This window comes from Zalophus californianus, chromosome 3, assembly GCF_009762305.2.
Source record: "Zalophus californianus isolate mZalCal1 chromosome 3, mZalCal1.pri.v2, whole genome shotgun sequence".
NCBI lineage: Eukaryota > Metazoa > Chordata > Mammalia > Carnivora > Otariidae > Zalophus > Zalophus californianus.
This window is the reverse complement of record NC_045597.1, coordinates 32,780,390-32,796,757: the sequence shown is the minus strand read 5'-3', so window position 1 is coordinate 32,796,757 and position 16,368 is coordinate 32,780,390. Positions and strand designations below refer to the sequence as shown.

The 16,368-nt window shown below is 37.7% G+C and overlaps 1 long non-coding RNA gene across 1 annotated transcript; it reads right to left on the bottom strand.

Moving 5' to 3' along the window:
* Positions 1-430: 430 nt before the first annotated feature.
* On the bottom strand, positions 431-15,423 carry LOC113920813. Its single transcript, XR_003519379.1, has 3 exons — positions 15,309-15,423; positions 3,607-3,660; positions 431-660 (listed from the first exon to the last, which is right to left on the bottom strand). It is a non-coding gene; the product is annotated as an uncharacterized LOC113920813 (long non-coding RNA).
* Positions 15,424-16,368: the final 945 nt, after the last annotated feature.

Sequence of the window (16,368 nt, the reverse complement as noted above, 5' to 3'; positions counted from 1 at the left end):
GCCTTCAAGTAATCCTGGGGGTCTTGAAGGAGCTAGCAATACATACATTCTATATTTTATTATTATTCTCACTTAAGATTACACAGTTTGAAACTAATATGATTTTCTCCCTTAAAACTGTCACTTGCATGAGAGTTGTATTCAATTAGGTTAATGAAATACAACATACATAAAACATGACATAGCTTTAGGAGATAACATTTGAATGTAATTTTTGTGATTTATTACAATTGGTGGGATGAATATAGTGTTAACCTCATTTTGGGTGATTTATTTAGATAACCTGAATACAGATTGGGTCTTTAAATTTTCTTCCTTTTATACATATTGCTAAAAATATAAGTAAACTTAATACATTCTTTTGTCAGTTGGGTTAGACTAGGTTATGCTGTGGTAACAAACACTCCTGAGATCTTATTGGCCACAAAATGTTTATTTTTTATTTAAATCACTTGCCCATCAGGAGTTGACTGGAGATCCTGGCTCATGTGTCCTTACTCCAGGGCCCAGGCTGATGGAGTTGACCTCATCTTGAAGGCTGTTGTTCACCAAGGCAGGTGGAAAGAATGTGTAGTGAATTCTGTACTATCTCTTAAAGCTTCCCAGCACTCCCAGAACGGGTCACATGGGGAGAAAACAAGCTCAATCCTACCATGTACTCTGAAGGAGAACCAGAAATATTTGGTGAACAGTACTAACGATTACCATAATCTTTCAGTCCCTCAAAATAGTAAGAACTGATAAAACAAATCTAGTATGTAAATCAGCATGTCAGAGTGGAAAGCTATCCAGATAGGCAAACAGAGCATCATTAAGAGTTTTCTCAGCTTCCTTTGAGCAGACCTCCTCAGGAGTTAGCTACACTCACTCTTCAGTTGGTCGCTTCTCGTTTCTCAGCAACCCAATCTAATCCTATTATTTTCTTTTCATTCACTCTGTGGGAACCACAGTGGCCTTTTTTTGTTTGTTTGTTTTTTACCCCTCTGTGAACATGTTGGGGACAGTTCCATCTTAGGACTCCGCTCTGCCCCCAACACCTGACATATCTGTTGATTTCCGTGGGGCTGAAGCTCTCTCTGAAAACAACCCAGCCCACCACTGAACTCTTATGGTTGGACATATGCCATTTTGGCTGATGGGCAGGGGTAAACCTGGTAGAAGTGGAGTAGTTGGGGAAAAAATGGAGGCATCCAAAAGTAAAATGAAGACTTTATCAAATAGAGTAAGCTAGACTGAACAACAAAGCCTGAGTGCTGGAGAGAAGAGGTGCTCTGGGTATGACAAGGCAGCTGATTGGGGAGTTCATTCCAATCTAGCCACTATGATGTATCTGTGCATCTTGAGAGAAAGGTGTGTGTGTGCCTGTGTGTGCACGTATAAATAAAGCCTGTAACGTGGCAGCTGGAGAGACCATTTTGTGGAAGTTTTGCAATGGTACAGGACTAGTGCTCCAGTTTATGGGACACTAGGTCCTGTTGGCACCTGGGTAGTAGTACTGGAAATGGGAGAAAAGTTATGGTCTCAGAATAACAGCTCTGGGAACTCTCGAGTCTGAGGTTACAGAGCCCCTGCTCAGCTAGCAATAGTAGGGAAGGTAGAAGCAGCATTGCTGACCATTTTGATGTCTAAGAAATATATTTCAAGAGGGCCCCACCTGAGAACAGTGCATGGGTAGCAGAAAGTAAATGAGACATGGAGCTCTGGGGTTGTGTTGCAGCACTAATTTTGTGCATAGTAGAGTTATAGTCCATCTGGTAGTGGTACCATCAGGATCCAACATGGCTGTTCCTTCCTTAAGAACCTGGGGATCTTTGTCACCCTTCCCAAGGCCTCAGCTTTTTGTGATCAGCCCCTTAGCACCCATGTGCCATCATCAGATATCCTGAACTTTTGGGTAGGCTCTTGCCACTTGAGGAACCACAGCCACTCTCCTGCCTTACCCATGCCCTTGTCACAGCAAAGCTACCTCTGCTTTCCTTTGGAATCACTCCTCATGCATCTACTTTGCACTTAAAAACATAAGCCTTATTTTCATTCAGCAAACCTTTTAGTACCCATAGGAGAACCCTCAGTGACCTAAATCATTCTGTTCTGCCCATTTTGGGGAATACATTCATGGTATTGCGACTTGGGTTCTAAAGATGGAGATTTGGGGAATACATGCATGGTATTGCGACTTCGGGTTCCAAAGATGGAGATTTGGGGAATACATGCATGGTATTGCGACTTTGGGTTCCAAAGATGGGGATCTGTGTTCTAAAGATGGTGCCAATATTATCATAGATTGATAATGAGAGATACAGATACAAGGTGATAACAGTGGAAATATTACAAAAATTGGGTGTTAGACTTCAGAGTAAACTCAGGTTTTATGCTAAACTCACTAAAGCACAGTGTCTTGAAAAGTCTTTGTAGCAATTTGCACAAATTTGTTTTACAGAAAGGCAAGAGCTCTCAATTCTAGGAATGTAAAGTACTGGTCTATTGTACCTGAAATTCACTGTGTTCATTGGAGTATGTTGCTGAGAATCTTAAATACTCCCATCATCTCTCTAGCTTATTCCTGAGTTTAGACTCATTTAGACACCATTAAAGAATAAATGTTTCCTCTTTTAGGACAAAGGCAATCAGCTTGGTCTGACACTTGATTTTACATGACCATTAGATCAGGTAGGGCAAAACCAAGAGTAATCAAATTCATAGTTCTCGGTACATGGGTCCTTGTGAATCTTTGATGACACCCACCCAAAGGCAAATATATTTTGAGCATTGTTTGAAATATACAATGTAGAATAAAATTAAATAGATGTAAACCTCATTAAGTCATAAAATCCTCATTTAGCAAACTCCATGAACAGCTAGTTATTTATAAAAGATCAAATGAAAGTTGGACCTCTGTACTTTTGATCCTTGACATGGGAGTCCAGTTTATGGAAACAATGTCAATCTGTGGATTAATTCATTTATTTGTTCTACAAATATTAAGGTACTATATTAGTTTTGTATTACTGCTGTAACAAATTGCCACAAACTTAGTCACTGAAAATAACATAAATATATGATCTTATAGTTCTATAGGTCAGAAGTCTGACACAGGTCACCCTGAGCTAAAATCAAGGTATTGGCAAGACTATATTCTTTTCTGGAGACTCTGGGGGAGAATCTATATCCTTGCCTTTTCCAGCTTCTTAAAGCTGCTACATTCCTTGGCTTCTAACTTTCCTTCCTCCATACTTAAAGCCATAAATGTTGCATCTCTTATTAACCCTTCTTTTGTCTTCACATCTTTCCCTCTGATCAAAGCCTGAAAAAGTTCTCCACTTTTAAGAATCATGTGATCAACTGGGTCCACCCGGATAATCCAGGATTGTCTCCCCATCTCAAGGTCTATACCCTTAGTCACATCTGCAAAGTCTCTTTTACCATGTAAGGTAATATATTGACAGGTTCTGGGGATCAGGGTATGGACAACTTTGGGGACCATCATTCTACCTACCACAGCTACTAGCATGTCTCATTCCTTTTTCTAGGCACTAGTTATATAAAGCAAAAACAAACAAACCCCCCCAAAAAACCCAGCCCCCCCAAAATAAACAAGGTTCTTACTTCCTGGAGCTTTTATTATTAGAGGGTGAATGGTAGGCCAAGATCTTGATGCACCTGTGAAAAAATATGTAGCAGTCCTTTAGTAACATAACTTTCGCTGGGCCAGGTTAAATTGAGCAGTGTGAATAAAGACCATGGTTTGGAGGCAGGCACATCTGGGTTCCAATTCTCAGCCAATTGCTTAACTGAGAAAAAAAAAAAAAAAAACCTGGAATCTACCTAATCTTGCTGAGCCCAGTTTCTTTAACTTTAAAATGGGGGAAAATATTACCCATTGAACAGGACTGTTACTGAAGATTAAATGAAATTGCATATGCAAAACATACAGTGCATAGGCATAGAGTGAGTGCTCAAAAATATCATTTCTCTTCTTTAAAGAAGGTGTATCATTATATGAAATTTGAAAATATGACTCCAAGGTCAAACAACAGGACTGTTTTCACTTGGTGTTATTTAGAGGCATGAAGAAAATCTCCCCGACTCTAATTTATCTTTTATCACATTTCCTGAAACTTCGGAACTAGAAATATATTCTTATGGCTTATGGTTCACTTTCTAAGTGTGCTTATTAAATATAGAGTTGTTATCAAGAAGGATAAACCATGAAGCTGTTATAAGTAATTGCTACTGTAATGTGAATTTGTCAAAGGAAGCTGATTAAGGCTGATTAAGTAGGGGTCATTTTGTTTGTTTTGAGCAAAACAGAGAAGAGAAAATAAGTTTATGTGATAGTTCAACTCTCAAGTAGGGCAGACCTGATTAAGGTGCCTAAATTGGTAGCGTTTGGACTTCTCTTTTGTGGAGAGGGAACATAATGGAGGAAGAAAGTGAGAAGGAAAACCAGGGAGATTTGAGTTCACATTTTCCTACTGATCTCTGGATCTAAAAATGTCCCTGCTAGCTTAATTCATTAGACATCATCTATTTAGGGGACAATAAAGGATACGGAAAGATAACCTTAATTATATTATAATATTGAGCACAAGCTCACACTTCCCTTCAAGAATAATACTTCTAGTGAATGAACATTGAGCTTGAAAGTATCATCCACTGGGGTTTGGAACTAGGTAGATTTCTGAAAGTTTATTTCTTGGAGCGAGGGGAAGGAGACTATGCCAGATTCGGGCATGAGTTCCTTCTCTGTGAAGGTAGAATCTAAGTGAGCACTGGAGCAGAACCAACCTGACTGGGTCCTGGGGAGAGAGGACACTAGGGACCAGGTGATACCACAAGGGTCCATTATGGGAGACAGACAAGGAGATGTGAGTCCAGAAGATTGGATTAGACCAGGGGCCTAGTTCTGAGGATGGGACAGGCAGGTTGGTTATATCATGACAAAGGGCAAAGTTAAATGCAGATGTTAGGGTTTTGTTTCAATTAGAGAAGAGAAGGCAGAGTTAAATTTCTAGGACTGAGATCCATGCTTGATAATGTTCCTATATTATTAGAAGATATGCATTTCACAAGGGAAGACAGTGAGCAAAGTAACACAAAAGACTCTGGTTTCATTAGGCTTGTGGGCAAATGCATGAACTTAAATTAACTAGTTACAGTAGCAAGTTTGGAAACTTGCCACTCGCGGGTTGGGATACAAGCTATGACATACATTAGAGAGTAAGTGTTAAGATAAAGTCGCATGGAGAGGAATTGTTTTGGGAAAGAGGCAGTATGAAGGAAAGCTAAGCGTGGGGGCTCTAGGTTAATGCCCCAGGGCTTCAGGGCTCTCAGCCCCTCACCTGCAGTATGGACATAAAAAATGATATCTTACAGGTTTGTGATGAAATCAAAATGAGATGATGCCTGCAAAGCACTTAGTGCAGTGACTGAATAGTAAAACACTCAATACATTTTAGGTACTACCACTTATTTTAATGATTCTGAACCACAGAGCTATTTTTCTACTTCCTCTAGGGGCTGAGACCTGGGATTGGTGGCTGTTGGTATTCAGACCTTCCAGCATCAGAGGGGAGTTCAGAGGGGTGCCTACACTCCTCTCTTTCCCCTATTGACTTTCTCCTATTGGGGATTAAAATTTAAGTTGGAGTACAGCAGTTTGCATGGATAGTCTTTCCTTCCAAATATTATCATAGAAAGGCATCTTCTTTCTTGCTCCATCATGAAATTAACATCATCTATCCAATAATTACTCCCTTCAAATACTTGAGGGGCACATGTACATTAGGTACTCACTGATATTCAGAGGAAATAGGGTAAACAAAAGTTGATATGCTCTAAAAGATTTTGTCTGCAATTGAGAAAGAGTCTAAGAAATGATAACCCCTGAACTTTGTGACACCTACCGCAGATATTTTAATAAATATTGTTAAGATAGCCAGCTTATTTTTTTTCTAATATTACCATGGAGTCAATTTTAATACCAAATTTTCATAGAGTAGCATACTGTTTCTATCAAGAATAATGACAAATTCTGTATCACTTTCACTCACATGTTTGTCTCTATATATAATCACTATTAAAATCATAGGCTTGAGTGGAAAAAGAAAAAAATATGAATGGCAAATCATACAGAGAAATCAAATTGGTTCAGCACATAAAATATTCCATTTTCAAATGCCTTGCAATATAAATGAAATAGATTGAGTAGTGCTATTTTCGAGGCTGTCCCCTATTCAGCATTTATGATGAACTCTCTTGAAATAAGAGAGAACATTCAGTCTTTGCTGAAGTGTTCCTGGTATTTCTTAAGGAGATGACTTTCAGGGACTTTATAAGAAATAAATACCATAGAGACCTATGTCAGGACTGTCATCATGATTAGGTAAATCTTAAATCTTGAAGAATTTAAATTAGAGCTTTGTTTTTTGTTTTTTGTTTTTTAAGTTCTAAGAGGCTGTATGTTATTAGTAAATTTCTCTTAGGGAGAACTTGAGCAGTTTGCACATTTAAATAAATATTACATGCAAAGAAATCAATCTGGCATTTCTGGTCCTATGCATATATTTGAATCCATTAACTTTATTAATAAATGAATGCATATTTATTGCATACTTGCTATATAACCAGTTATGTGGCAGGTGCAATGAAGTTTAAGGTACAAATCAATTATAGAATATAATCTTTGTCCGCTAGGAGCTTTTAATAATGTTGGGAAAGCAAACATGGAAGAGTATATATAAACAACATCTTGCATGGTGAAGGTCAAAACTAGAAGAGCAATAGGGTCAAGAAATGGGAGAGGTCACTGTGACTCATAGTAGTCCAGGAAGACTTCCTGAAAGAGGCTGGACTTGAGCTGAAAAAGAGGTGTCAGTTTTGAATGAGGGACAGTAGTATTCTAGACCTGAGAGAGGCTAACAGGGGTTTGAGTGTGGCACCAATGAAAGCGATTGAGAAGAAAGGCCTGGCCACGAGGACACAGTGGGAAACAGTGGATCAGTATACACTAGAAGTCTAAGTTGAAAAGCCATAAGAAGCAAGGTATGTGCCAAGACTCAATCTGCCCTAGCCTATGTGGTCATCTAAAGTAGATACTGTTACTGAAAGCCTGTATCTCCCACAATAAGTCCCGGGAATAAAAGCTATGACATAAGAGCATATAGCCAATGGTGTTGTCATGTGTTGTATGATGACAGACTGTAGCTACACTTGTGAGCATAGCATAACATAGAGAGATGTTGACTTACCACGTTGTATGCCTAAAACTAATGTAGCATTGGGTGCGAACTATACTCAATTAAATAAAAATAGACACGCATGAATAGACAAAATAGACACATTTTCAAAAACATAGATACCATAATTTATGTACAATTTGAACTCGGATACTGCCAAATAAAGGTGATGAGCTTAAATGTTTTTTTAAACCTTGTTATCATGTAAGTAAGCCATGTGAATTACTTATTTTTAAATCTTCTCCTCAAACTGAAATATATGCAGATAAAATGATATGATGCTTATTTACTTCAAAATAATCTGACAGTGGGAGAGGAAAGTAGGTGAGGATAGAGATGCAACACAATTGGTCATGAGTTGGTGACTACTGATGCTGAACTGTGGGCACACGAAATTTGTTAAACGATTCTACTTATTTTTTGTTTGAAATTTTCCATAACAAAAGAATTTTTAAAACATCCTCCTACTTTATCTGTATGATGCATCATTCTTGTGAAATTGATGTCTATCTCTCCTACCAAATTTTCTGACTCCCCAGCGATGTATAAAACCAGAAAAATAATCTACAGGAAATTAAATGCACACACACACACCCTTAAAGAAGAACATGAAAAATATTTCTACAACCATCTATTATAATAATTTCATTTATAATTCCTATTAGCTTTAAAAAGAGTAGAGCTTCAGCCTTGCTGACTTTTAATATTGTGGATATAGTCTACTTTAATGCTTTGCATGCGGAATGCATGAATACTCTTTTAGTCTTACGATTTTGTTGAGCAAGTATCACCACAGGGCACTTACTGTGATTTTGAATTGTGTGTCTTGCTAAGTGTTGGAATCAGTATTCACACCTTCATGCAGTCACCCATTCAAAAGCTTTCTAGTTAAATCATATTTTTTTGTGATGATGATCAGTTATGTACCAACTATTTTAAAATTATTTGCTGTTCAGTGGAGCTGACTCTGAGCTACTGGTTAATACAGCCAAAAGAGCCAATGAACAATTTGCTCATTTGGATGGCTCTTGGGGAAATAGATTAGGCTTGGATTAGAATCCCAACTCTGACCCTATGAGCACTTTAGGCAAATTATTTAACATGTTTGGTCTTAAATTTCATCTATAGCTGAACTAAAACTACTTAGCTCACAGAGTTGTTTAGAAGATTAAATTAAGCTTGCTTTGCCAGATTCTCTCCTCTCATTCACTCTTGAATCCCCTTCTATCAATTTTTACCTCTACCACTCTACTGAAAGGCACTATGACCTTCACATTGGTAAGCCTATAAGCCTGTAAGAAGCGTCTCACTATCATCCATCCCCCTGGACAGGTGTACAGCCATCATCTTCACTTGATTTAGGTCTTTACTCAAATTCATTTGCTCAGTAAGACCCTCCCTGACTATCCAATTCAAAATTTCAGCCTCTATGTCTCTATTTTGTATTCTTGTTTCCTGCTGTTCTTAGCAATTTAATACACTTTACTTATTTTTCTTGTTGACTTTCTGCCTTATCTCCTCCCTGCCTGTCTCCACCTCTCCCGCTCATGACATATAAGCTCCATGAAGGCAGGGATTGTTATCTGCTGTTTTTACTGCGTGTCTTTATTGCCTAAAGCAGTTGGTAGTACATAGTCAGCACTCCATAAATGTTTGTGGAATGAATGAGTGGATGAGACAATGTACTTGTGCCAGAAATGTGTCTGCACATAATAGATGCTGAACACAAAGTAATTTACTCTTTCCTTTTTCAACAAACAGAATATTGAAATAATTATTTCAATTAATGTTGACAATAATTCTAGATAAATTAGATCCCTAAACTAGTATGTGTGCAATTCAATGATATGGCATTAAATATTGTCACAGATATTATGATTTTAAAAATTCATGAATTTATATTTTCAACAAACATTAATTGAGGGTACATCATGTACCAGGCATTGATCTGGGCTCTAGTAAAGGGAAATAAAATGCACTGCTGCCTTTAAGGAGTTCTAAGCCTAATGGGGAGGTAGACACTAAAAGAAATCAACACATTATAGTAAATATAATCAGGGAAATATGCAGGACAAGGGGTCCTCAATCCATCCTGAGGGTCCCAGAAAGATCTCCAGAGGACACAATAATTGAACTAAGTGTTAAAAACAAGCATGAACTAGGAAAGTGGAGGATAGAAAGGCAAACCATACAGGGCAGCTTGCTCGAGCAATGAACTGAGAAAAAACGTGGTGTGTGTGTGTGTGTGTGTGTGTGTGTGTGTGTGTGTGTGTGTGTGCATGCTGAGGGGGGCAGTTGGGATTAGATTTAGAACTGTTAGAATTTTAAGTGTGACGTGGCTGGATGCCTATTTTTGTTATGTCTTCCTTCCCATACTTGTTCTTTCTTTGTGCCTAATGTATGGGTAGAGTACAGTATATGGGTATTATGTTTCATCTACAGTTGTAAACAGTGCTTTCACTTTCTTACACCTTAGAATACTCTTTCTGTGGGATCAGGACTCTTTAGCATATATAATCACAACATGAAAAGATAATTTTTACAGTTGCAATTATCACTTAAGACATGTAGAGATGACTAAGGGAGGTTAAATATTCAGATTGATAAAAATGATTTGCTGTGTCAGGGGAAAAAAAATCCTCTTGCTTAGTTTTTCCAGAAACTTGTGTATAAAAGACAGTTTGTTCAGTATGGAATTTTGCATGTAGAGAAAAAATTTCACTTGAACAAGCCAAATGAGACTTGTAAAAACAAGAGCCTAATACTCTGGTAAATCACAATTAGGTACAATTTTGGAAATTAAGAATTTGAAAATTAAAAGCCATGATTATTCAAAAAGGGACTTTCATACCATTTTATAAAAAAGGAAGAGTGCTAAAATTTTTATTTTATTTTCTTAACAAAAATAATCTTATATTAGTTAAAAAGGAAAATTGTGATACTTATATAATGACTTTGCACAACCATCTTATTAGAGGCAGCTTGTTAAGCTCCAGAGAGTACGTTTGAAAAACACCATCTTCTGAGTATTCATCACAAAAACCTTATTAGGCAAACACAGGCGAACCTACATTAATTTTATTTTCTAAGTGAGCAAAAAACGCATTTCAAAGGAGACTCACACTAGCATTCCAAGTGGGATACAATAATCCAGGTCATCAGAGAGCTTCTGGAATTGATTTGGCCATCTTACTCAGGAACTCTGATAAACTGTTTTACTATTACAGAAGATGGCTAGTTGTTCCCCATACTCTGTTTCTCCCTTTGTCCTGGGCTCCTACCATACATCTAGCAGCTAGATTTCATTGCTTCCTTACAGCTATGTGTGGCCTTGTGACTATGTATGAGCCAAGCGGATATGAGCAGGAGTTATTTCCCTGGACCTTGACTCTTTCCGCCTTTCTTTTTTTCTGGAAAATGGATGTGTCCCTGGTGCTGTTTTGCCCAAGAAGACAAGGATGGTACCTTATGGTTGATACAGTTGGAAGACTGAGCTGCCCTGTCAGTTTGTATCGGCCAATCTGTTGTGTAAGAAAAAACTTCTGCCTTACTTCAGTTATTGTATTACTGGCTTCTTTGTCACATGTACTTAGCCTATTCCTTAATTAATACAATTAAATATATTTCTTTGTGACTAATTGTTAGAAGGTCCAGACAATTGATGAGGTCAGCAAACTAAGCAAGTTACTGAAGTCAACATATCTAAAAACAATACTAAATTAATAAAGTATAAAGATAACTAACATTTTCCTTTATTTGTAGTTTGTTTGTTTGTAATTAATTCATCAGTAACTTTTAAAACAAATATTTAAACACTTTCTGTGTCTAGATTTTATTCATAAGAAAGCATTTCTTTTCAATATCATTTAAGGGACACCTGTGTGGCTCAGCTGGTTAAGCATCTGCCTTCGGCTCAGTTCATGATCCTAGGGTCCTGGCATGGAGTCCTGCATTGGGCCCCCTGCGCAGCGAGGAGCCTGCTTCTCCCTCTGCCTGCCGCTCCCCCTGCTTGTGCCCCCTCTGTCTTTCTGACAAGTAAATAAATAAAATCTTCAGTATCATTTAAAATTTTTCTTGTTCTTAAGGGACATGTATTCTAGGACAGAGAGAAGACAATAAAGAAGTAAATGAAAAATGTGCAATAAAACTTCTGATTTTGAAAGGCATACCACTGAGTTGTACCTTTGAATAATCCCTTCCCCTTGAACGACAGCAGGCTTGTGTTAAGCCACCAAATATGGCAAAGGTGTTGGGGTATCACTTTCACAATTATGTCACATTATATTAGATTCCATTTCAGAAGATTGTGGACAGATTTTCCTGCATGCTTTGAAGAAGCAAACATCTATGTTGTAAGCTACGGATCACATAGTGATCCTCCACCATAGTATGGTGACTTCTGGGACTTAAGTGTGGCCCCAAGCTGGCAGCTAGTAAGAGTGGGTCCTCAATCACACAGCTGCAAGGAGATGAATTCTGCCAATAACCAGGGTGAGACTGGAAATTAACTCTTCCCCAGTCAAGTTTCCAAATGAGAACACAGTGGTCCACACCTTCATTATAGCCATGTGAGACCCTAAGCTAAGCCAAACCTAGACTCCTGACCCCAGAAATTGCAAGACAATAAATATGTATTATTTTAAGCAAATAAGATTTTATAATTTTTTACACAGTGGTAGAAAACTAATACACTGTTAGTGATGCATTTTATGAAAATGACAACCCAAAACCCCACACCAATCCAAAATACTACATAACTAATTGAATTTTGGATCCCTATGGATGAAATCCTCACTCACTCCTCTCATTTTCGTATAGCTCAAGATATAAGATGATAGAATTATTCATTAAAATAATTAAATTATATAGCAACAATGATAGCAAAACAGCTCATCTTATGTTACATCTCCATCTGGATAGTTGCTTCTAATAGAAATTTCTTTCTAATTTGGTCTTCTTTGTTTTTTTAGAAATAGTCAGCTGTTCAATAAAATTATATGAAATATTTTTGCTTTCTTTAAAATAAGCTATTCCATTTTGACTCAGCAAATTGTACTAATGAGGATATAAAGAAAAATAAACATTTGTAGTTTATGGAAGTTCTGCTATAACAATTAAAAAATTATTTATATTTCTTGTCCTTACAAATCATATAAAAAGACATTTTTCTTAAGAAAGTATGAACACAAAATATTTTTAACTAGATACAACTAAAATTACTTTGAAAATATTCTATTAAAGTAATAACCTGTGGTTTGAAGGTTTAGAACACTATTAATGTATTAATATTAAGAAAAACCTTGTTTCCCTTGGTGAATATCAAAACCCATTATTCTCTAAGGGCATGTTTACATAACAGCAAAATTTTGTTTCAATAAAAATGCAAGGGGAGGGGCGCCTGGGTGGCTCAGTCGTTAAGCGACTGCCTTTGGCTCAGGTCATGATCCCAGGGTCCTGGGATCGAGCCCCACATCAGGCTCCCTGCTCGGCGGGAAGCCTGCTTCTCCCTCTCCCACTCCCCCTGCTTGTGTTTCCTCTCTCGCTATCTCGCTCTCTGTCAAATAAGTAAATAAAATCTTTAAAAAAATGTAAGGGGAACTATACCTGGGAGCAAATTTCTTAACACGAAGGCTTCTAACTTACATGGAAAATTTTATTTATTAGTTTCTTAAACTCAATTTCTATCACCAGAAATTTTGATTCAGCAGGTCTGGGCAAAGACAAGGTTTCAGAAATGGTAATGGAGGAAAGTGGAAAGCCTGTGCATCTGAGTTTTTGTTAAGTCTCCCTGAGTATTCTGATACACGCTCGTGTTTGTGATCTACTTTATTCAGTTTATTGAGTCTCAGCTCGGTAGGTGTGATGTGAAAAGCAATCGTTTCTAATTTCTGTGATGCTGTAATCCAAGAACCAGTTACCTGTCACCATCTTTTAAATGAAATTTGCAGTTTCAAGTCCCAACTATGTTTTAATAATTGATATAAATTATGTCCCTGATTAGTAGATCTTCTCCTCCATCAGTGAATTTAAATTCTTAGAACAGAGGAGAAGAGAATGGGAAGAAAGCATTAGGTGTGTGTGTGTGTGCACATGTGTGTGTACGAGCATTGATGGTTGGGTGGATGACAGTAGGAGAACAAATAATTATGGACTGTAACTGAAATACCCATGCCTAGCTACCTAACTTGTATTCAATCTTCAAGTCACCTCTCCTATGAAGTATCCTTCATTCCTTGGCAAAACCGGGCTCCACTTTATCTTGGCTCTCATAGCACCCTGTAAATAACTCTCCTACATGTGTCATGGTATTTTATGGCTGCCTTTCAGCTCTGGTAGGGATTCCACCCTTCTGCCTGTGTAATCCTGAGTTCCTAGCACAGTATGGGGTATGGAGGAGGTTCTCAACACATGAAAGAAATTGGACTTGAAAAGTAGCAGAAAGGGGTAAAAATAGACACATATGTGGGTAAGAAAGAAGAAAAGGTGTATTAGATAATATTAACCTTAGTAACTTTTTGGACTTCTTATTCATTTAGAATTTGTTGCCTGAGGCTCTTTTTTATTCCATTCCTTTCCCCCCCCCCATTTCGTTCATTTACTTCTCACCCTACCATTCTGATATATAAAGTTTTAAAACTGATGGTGTGGTTATTAATAGTTTTCCTAAAGTTGATAGAATTGTTTAAAGTATAAACAATTATAAGTCCCTTCTTTCATACTCCATTCAACAGTAAAAGTAAATATAATCACTATCCTAGTGTGCATATGGATAAATGAAAGAGTATGTTCTTTTAAGAGGGAAAGACAAACTGACATTTGCTGAGCATTTATTGTATCCCAGGCCCTGTGTTGGACATGTACTTAGATTATTTCATGTAATCCTTCTATTAACCTATGAGGCAGGAGTTATATTTCACAAAGGAGAAAATAATATTAGAGGTTATAGAAATGGCCCAAGGTCACATAGCTGGTGAATAGCAGACCCAAAACTGGAATGCAGATTTATCCTAATAAATTCTAGTGCCTTGTAGCCTAGCCTGAACTTATATGCAAGGGTACAGTACAGAGCCACCTGTGCATTTTAACATATCAGAGAGGATACACCTGCTGTGGGGAAAGTTTAGCCTAACCTAACTCATTTATTTTGCTTTGCATATTTTAAATATTTTAGCACCTTCTCCATTTCATACAAGTTACCACCCTATTCCCAAACTGTAATCTCCAAATTCTTGGTAAATGTCTTCCACAGCTAAAAATGCCCCATTTCTACTCTCAGAACATTTAGCTTTATTTTATAAAATGTATTAATATATTTAGGTTTCAATGTCCCATCTTGACAGTAATTTGAATTAATATGCAAGATTTCCATACATATGAGGATTTAGCTTATGTACAGTCATCTATATTCATATCACATTAATCATTTCAATCTAATCTCTGAAATAAACCTTACATTTTAAACAAGACTACTTCCATTCCCTAAAGAAACCAAGTGAGTTTTCTGTCTCTATATCATTGCTCACCATATTTTCTGAAACACCTTTAAATATTTGTCTAACAAAATACTGTCCATCTTTCAAGGACCCACTAGAAAGTGCTCATGCCTCTGCATTGAGTAAACATCAGGGAGAAAAAGATGCTGACACTTGGTAGTGATCCACCTTGAAAAGCACAAGATGGGAAGATACACTGACCTAGGAGGCAACAGAAATTGTCTAAGGCCTAGTGTCCGAAGGACACAGCAAACCAAGTATGGTTTAGAGCAGGTGCTAAGAGATCACTCCAGCTCTGCACCTCTTGGCTACATCTGGTTTGTATATTGATTAATTCATTCAATCAATAATCCATTGAACACTTATTATCATTTATGTATTAGGAACTAATAGGAATCAAATAAATAAAATGCATTTCCTTAGAGTGAGGAAGAAAGATAAATATTAGGGATTTAAGTTGAATAATATTATTCAATATTATTCTTGAACGGACATTGTGGGGATACTACTGGTAGTTTTATCTATCACTGACTCAAATCTCTCGCACCAAGACATTATGAAGGACCAAAGAGCATACCTGCCTACTTTCAGCTTTCCGAGTGATAGTTCCTGATGAGGATCAGCTGGCCCTGAGGCACTTGACGAATTTTTCCATGTGACACATGTTGAAATAAAGGGATGGCTTATCAAAATCCTTGTTAGAGGTGAAAAGGGTGGGGACAAGGGGGTAAAATGGAAGTCTTCAGATTCCAGTTCTGGAAATGAGACTTAATTCCATTATAGAATTTGATATGAACCTTCTGACACATTTCCTGCCCTGACGGATGGTGGGTCAGGAACTGAATAGAACCTATCTAACAAGTCAGGCAAGGAAGTATGGGCCTAAGGTGGTCTCAGCTGTCAGCTGGAGAGGCACAGGACAGTTCCACTGTCACTTCCTCCAATAAAATCCTTACAGTTACCCAAACCGGAGTGGTGGTTTACCACACTCTGTTTATATCCACTTGTTACTTGCCTTGTATGCAGCAGTGCCTGGTCCTCAGGCCAGAAGGGTTTAAAGGAAAAGCATTGCACTTCAAATATCAGTCCTGGAAGGAAATTGGGTGGTCTAGACTCTGGGCCCAAGGAAAACCAAGGTTTCACAATTAAATTCATATGTTGTTGATATGGGGCCTTCAAAAGGGAGGGATGGGAGGAGCATATCATGAGCTAGGGGAAGGGTGGTAGTGGTTCTTTTCCTGGGAGACTTACTCAACATAGCAGAGCCTTTGGTTAGAGATTCTGGTACAGGGAAAAAAGAAAAGATAAGAGCTAGGCAGGGTATTTGGACCCCTTCCAAACTATGCAGATTTGAAGGGCGGGTCTCTAATTTTTTTTTTTTTTAAATTTATTTATTTATTTTAGAGAGATGGAGAGAGAGCATACAAAGAGGGGGAGGAGCAGAGGTAGAGGGAGAGAGAGTATCTTAAGCAGGCTCCACGCCCAGCTCCAGACCGGACACAGGGCTCAGTCTCATGACCCTGAGATAATGACCTGAGCCAAAATCAAGAGTTGGTGTTTAACACACTGAGCCACCCAGACACTCCATGGGTCTCTTATTTTAAAGAATAATACTGGATTATTCCTATTACAAGTAT